The sequence below is a fragment of the Crocuta crocuta genome, unplaced genomic scaffold (genome assembly GCF_008692635.1).
Source record: "Crocuta crocuta isolate KB4526 unplaced genomic scaffold, BGI_CrCroc_1.0 scaffold70, whole genome shotgun sequence".
Classification (NCBI taxonomy): domain Eukaryota; kingdom Metazoa; phylum Chordata; class Mammalia; order Carnivora; family Hyaenidae; genus Crocuta; species Crocuta crocuta.
The window spans coordinates 15,082,025-15,088,117 of NW_027528417.1; positions in this window are offsets into that span (position 1 = coordinate 15,082,025).

Here is a 6,093-nt window from a genome sequence, read left to right on the forward strand (position 1 = left end):
GTTTGCATCAGGACCCTAGGGCTTTGCGTTGTCATCCTGCTCTTCTCCACATGACATCTTTTCTCACCACAGATCACTCGGATACCACAGAGTCTGTGTGACTTACAGCCCATTGATTGTATTGCCCCAGCGGCAGGGATGCTTGCACGTCCGCCTGGATCTGCTGCAAAAACCTTTCCTGCTGACAAGTTTCCTTGTCACTAAGTAAATGAGAACAGCTACTTCTAAATATGGAATCTGCTGCCTCCAGAAACCAAAAGGACTGCCAGGCGTTGTGCTTTCTTCTCAGTTGCGTGAGATGTGAGATAGTTTGTCCTGATTCGGTGCGGATGGGAGAATATGTCCCAGCTTGCACCAAACCGCTGTATCCCTAAGAACTTCGCTGATGGAGTGATCCCCTGAACCTTCATTTAGCTTAAGCATCTGTCCTCTGGCTTGCATATGTCTTACCCAGTCCTCCAGGAGCCTTCTTGCTCATCTGATCATTAATATAATAGATGAATGTGGTCTTTGCAGAATGTCCAGATGGTCCAGGTCCTTACGGCTACATTATGTGAGAGGGCAGATTTAACATAGATCAAAGGCAACGCTGTGAACTTATACTGTGTCCTGTCCCATGTGAATGTGAGGTGCTCTGATCATCCTTCCTAATGAGGACTGAAGAGAATACATGTATGAGATTGATGGCTGTGTACCGTGTATCCAAGGCCATTTAAATCTGACCTGGCACATATACCCTATCTGGTTCAAAGCTGCAGTGGGAGGCTACTGCTTGGTTGAGTCTATGGTAGCCCACTGTTATCCTGCAGGGTACATTTAGTGTTGGTAGGGGACGTGCTGATGAATGGCACAGGCCTATGATAAGGACCATTCCTGCCTACTTCAGGTATTTAAGGGTAGGGCTAGTATTTGCCATATCCCTTCATACGGTATTGTTTTTGATTTAACCGTCTTGGCTGGAAAGGGTACAGTTGTTTCACAGGGTTCTACTTGGCATTCTCCAGTATGATAGCCCTTGCACCAAAGGCCAGGGAACCAGTGTGTGCATTCTGCCAACTCCTAAGCATGGCCATCCCATTCTTTTGGGAGCCAGGGAAATTACCATCAGATGAGTGTGTAGAGTGGGTGGACCTACCATGAACCAGAGCTGGGTCCGAACTCCATTTATTACCCTGGCCCTTATGGACCCCTCTTCAACAGGGGAATTACAAAGATGCTTTGGGTCCCTGGATCTCTCAACTCAGACCATGCATCCAGTAGACCTGAAAGGCTTTGTATTCCTATTTCTTTCAGTGTAGTTATATGAGTAAATCGTTTTGGAGAAGGATTAAGGAAATCATTAGAGCTTTGCCATGGTATTTGCAGGGTCCTCTTTTATGAGCTTCTCTGTCAGTAAGTGGGATTTAGGTTGGAAAACTGGCTCAGGTCTGGAAATGGAGAAAGTGACCAAGACTTTTGATGGTCAGTGCTCTGGTTAGCCTCCTAATCATCCATGTTGGATTTATTTTGGTTCTGTAGATTGAGAAATACTCTGATTTGCTGTCTATCATGTCAGGATGCTATGCTGTATTAACCACCTCTCCAGCTCTCTGTGACTCAGACCTCTCTGACTGCCTCTGACATTGTCACTCATGATAACAACTGTATCCACCTTGCTTTTGAGAGTTAAGTATTGCCATCTAGCTTCTGTTTTGGAATTCTGTTATCCCCATTGTTATCAGAAAACCCTGTTCTGTCCCAGCATTTGCTACCTGTGGTCTTGGCCTACAGGGGACAGTCCGCCACTGAGCTTCTTAACAATACTGAAGCCCCCCTCAATCAGCACATCCCTTGTCACTTTGAAGAACACTTCATCCTAAGAACAGAGGAGGCTAAGAGCTTTTTGGCTTTAACACAGTACATCCCAATTAGGTGTCCTGATTTCTCCCCCCGGTGTTTGCCACTGGAGTCCACCATTTCGACTTAATGTGGGCCATTGCTTTTTCCAAGTTTCCAAGGGACAACCAAATACTGTCACTGGGACTCTTTGCCAGGATATCAAATCCTATGCCACAGGGTTTTCTCCCTTTTCCATCCAGTGCAGCCCCATCTATTCTCCCCTGCTTGGTCAGTCAGTTTGTGTCACCCAGTCCTGTAGCTCTTTCAGCAGGTAGTCCTTTTCTACCACTAGCCGGCCCAGCATTCTTCACCCCAGCTCTAGCTCTCGTGGTCGGGACTGGAGAGTGTGGTGGGCTGTTGAGGGATAAGGGAAGATATGTCTTGTGTTACAAGGCAGAAACCTCTACATCATCAAGCTTATTCATATATCCACAAGAGAAGAACATCAGCCTTTAACAGCGAAGACTGGGCTATCTCTGTTATCAGCAGCATTCAAGGAAATAGGAAATTTAAGACTTTCAAATGCACCAGCCCAGATGACCCTGTTTGAAGTCTCAGCATCCTGTTTTTTCCCAGTCAGGACCTTGACCTTGATGTGGGAGACTAGAGGAGTTGAGAATTTCACCTTCTCTGGAACTCCTGCTCTTACAATTTAGTTTTGGGGTCTGGCCTACAGTGTGTGTGTGTGTGTGTGTGTGTGTGTGTGTGTGTCAGAGACAGTGACAGAGAGAGCGAGATCAACAGAATCCCTAGCAGGCTCTGCGCTGTCAGTACAGAGCTCGACTTAGGGTTCCATCTCATGAATCATGAGATCATGACCTAAGCTGAAATCAAGATTCAGACACTTAGCCTCTTAACCACCTGAGCCACCCAGATGTCCCCCACAGATTTTTAATCTTTTTTTTTTTGACTGCAGGATATGTGATCATTTTATATGCTCCCAATTGGCCCTCTGGCTTTCACACCTGGTCTGGTACTAGCAATGAATCACCGTCAGCCTTTGTCTTTTTTTAATTAATAAGCGCTCCCTCCCGCAAAATGGCCATCCAATTCCAAAATTCACATAATTACTATTTCCTACAATCCCTAAGATATTGCATCAGTTGGTGTACTCGTTTCCGCTAGCATCCCATTCCAGTTTGCCACTGGTTCAAGTTTTAACAATTGCCACAGCATTCCAGAGGCTATCAGTGCTCCATTATCACCAACGATGGGTCTCAGTACCACCAGGCTGGCAGGTGATATAACTACAAAACTGCATCGTGGAGTCTTTTTCTAGGACTACCTTATGCCTGCCATCATGAGTTGAATCTATAGGATACAGATTTTGAGATCTGAAAGGAAGGTTTTATTGGTTGGTACTTAGGGGACAACGCCTGAGAGAGCTCAGGGAAGCAGGACTGGGCAGTACTGTGGTGCAAGTGCACAGGAGATGTGGAGCTGGGACAGTCCGTGAGCTGTGCCACTCCAAGGCAAAGAGGTTAAGCTTTCATACCCCTCCTAGACGAGTCCTTGAAGGTGGGCTACCCCCAAGGAAGGAATGCGATTTTGGCCGCAGTGGCTCTGTGTGGCTGAGGACAATTTCTGGAGAGGACTCAACTGAGAGCTGTCCGCTCTCGGCATTCCCAGCAGCTGAGGAAGTGAGTGTCTCAGTCCTGAAAGGTAGCACACCAGAGCACGCACTACACCTACATTTCCTGTTTTCAAAATTGACACTGTCATTCACTATTTAATCCTTCCCACTCCTAACAGCAACCTTCTTTTATTTTCCACGCAAGATTTCTAGTGGCCCCATGAAGCATAATCTGTGTACGGTTCTGTCCTGTCTATTTCAAAAGGCAACACACTAAGTAGTGTTGTACTCAACTTTTAAAAACCCTCTTTTAACATTAAAAAACTTCACAATCTCCACATAATACCATAGTAGTAACTGAATGAATAGCGGTTTTTAAAAAAGCAAAAGCTATTATAAAATTATTAATTGGTTTAATCACATGAGCACCCATGATTACTACAAACAAAGTAGTAGGTAATTATATAAAGACTTTTTTTTTGTTCTGGTGACAGAGACAGTGCTTGGCACCCACATAAAATTATGAAATGCTAGGGGCATCTGGGTGGCTCAGTCAGTTAAGCGTCTGACTTGTGGTTTCAGCTCAGGTAATGGTTTCACCAGTTCGTGGGTTCAAGCTCCACATTGGGATCAGTGCTGAGCCTGCTTGGGATGCTCTCTCTACCTCCCTCTCTGCCCCTCCTGAGCGCACACACACTCTCTTTCTCTCTCTCTCAAAATAAATAAACTTGAAAAAAATCTATTTAAAAAAAAAAAGATTATGAGATACCTATGTTTGGATGTGTTCAGCTGTGTTCAGGAATGAAATGGTTGGCTAAGAAGGCAAGTGAGGTTGAAATATGGCCCAGCCTCTAATCACCAACTTTTTCACCCCATTAAGGGGCTGAGGATACCAGAGGAATGTTAAATTTTAAACCAACTGCCCAGGCAGGCTATCATTCAGGTCTCTTTTTCCTACTTATGATAATGGTACCTCTGTGCCACCCCTGAACCTGCCCAGTGACTAATTATAAGTCTTAACTCTAGGGTCAAACAGTCCTACATGTGGATTCTGGCTTTCTTGCTTATTTGCAGTTACCCTTATCCAAGCCTCGGTTTCCTTATCTGTAAAATGGGAATATATCTCCTTTTGTGTGATTGTGGTGTTTGTTCAGGTAGTAACTGAATACCACCTACCTTCACAGATCTTCATCAACTTTATTATAGAGGTATAACTTACATACAATAAAACATACACACACTAAGTGTGCATTTTCACAGGTTATGACATTGTAAACCAGTGACAATATAGGTAAGCTGTGTGTTTTTTATACTCCAGAAATTGTACCAGTCCCTGTGAGAGTCAGAAAGTAGTATAAAGGATACTTAATCTGGTCAACCCCTTGATTATGTTGGGCTTGGTATATATGTACTCAGGGCCCTACTACCTCTTCCTAACACACATCACAGTCACCTTCGTAGGTTGTAAAGCTACTTGAGAGCAAAGACCTACTTTGTTTCCTGATGTATCCCCAGGACCTAGAAGTGTCTAGGCACTTTGCAAGCACTAGTTAAAAGACAAATGAATAGACATGTAAAATTAACAGTGAAAATCCTGTTGAGCTTGTACCAAACAACATTTACAGTCATTCATTTAGAGAAGACCCCATCAACCTTATGGGTTAGGGGAAATGCCTGCAGCAAAGGTAGCATTTAAAAAGAGTCAGATTTCAGTGAGATGTAGGAAAAGTTCAGAGCTAAGAAATGAGTAAAGATAAAGACTTGCCTAGGGTCCCTAGGGCATGTGTCATGGTGGGGTTAAACATTATCATCAACCTTCTGACTTTCATTGAGCACCTGCACCACCAGGTTTCTGGGACTAGAAGATGCCAGAGCAACTGGATGGAAAAGTGTTCCCTCTCACCAACAGCCAGTTACTAAAATATGAGCCACATGCATTCAAAAGGGCACAGACCTCAACTTCAGACTCTCTCCCTTTATTAAAAAAAAAAAAAAATTTTTTTTTTTAATGTTTGTTTTTGAGTGAGAGAGATAGAGTGCAAGCAGGGCAGGGGCAGAGAAAGAGAGGGAGAGAGAGACAGAATCAGAAGTAGGCTCCAGGCTATGAGCTTTCAGCACAGAGCTCGCTTCTGGGCCAGAACCCACGAATCGAACCGTGAGATCACGACATAAGCCAAAGTCTGATGCTTAACCAACTGAGCCACCCACGCGCCCCTCTCCCTTTATTATTTTTTTTAAAGTTTATTTATTTTGAGAGAGAGAGGTGGTGAGAAAATCCCAAGCGGGCTAAACACTCAGCTTGCAGCTCGATGTGGGGCTCGAACTGTTGAGATCATGACTTAGATGAAACCAAGAGTCCGGAGGCTTAATGAACTGAGCGGCCCAGGCGCCCCTGGTGTCTCCCTTTTAAGCACAAAGCCTGCCAGGCAACCACCAAGGTGGAGGAAGAGAACAGGATAACCAGGGTGCCCTCTTTGCCCAAGGACCGACTCCGCCCTCCCCAATCCCCATCTTTTATTAGGGGAAACTAGGTTGCTGGCCAAATTGTGTCCCGGCAGACACGTCAGGGAGCAGCCCCAGGACCACCAGTGAAATTCGCGCCGCGGTACAGGGTCTGTAGACCCGTGGCTAAAAAGAAAACG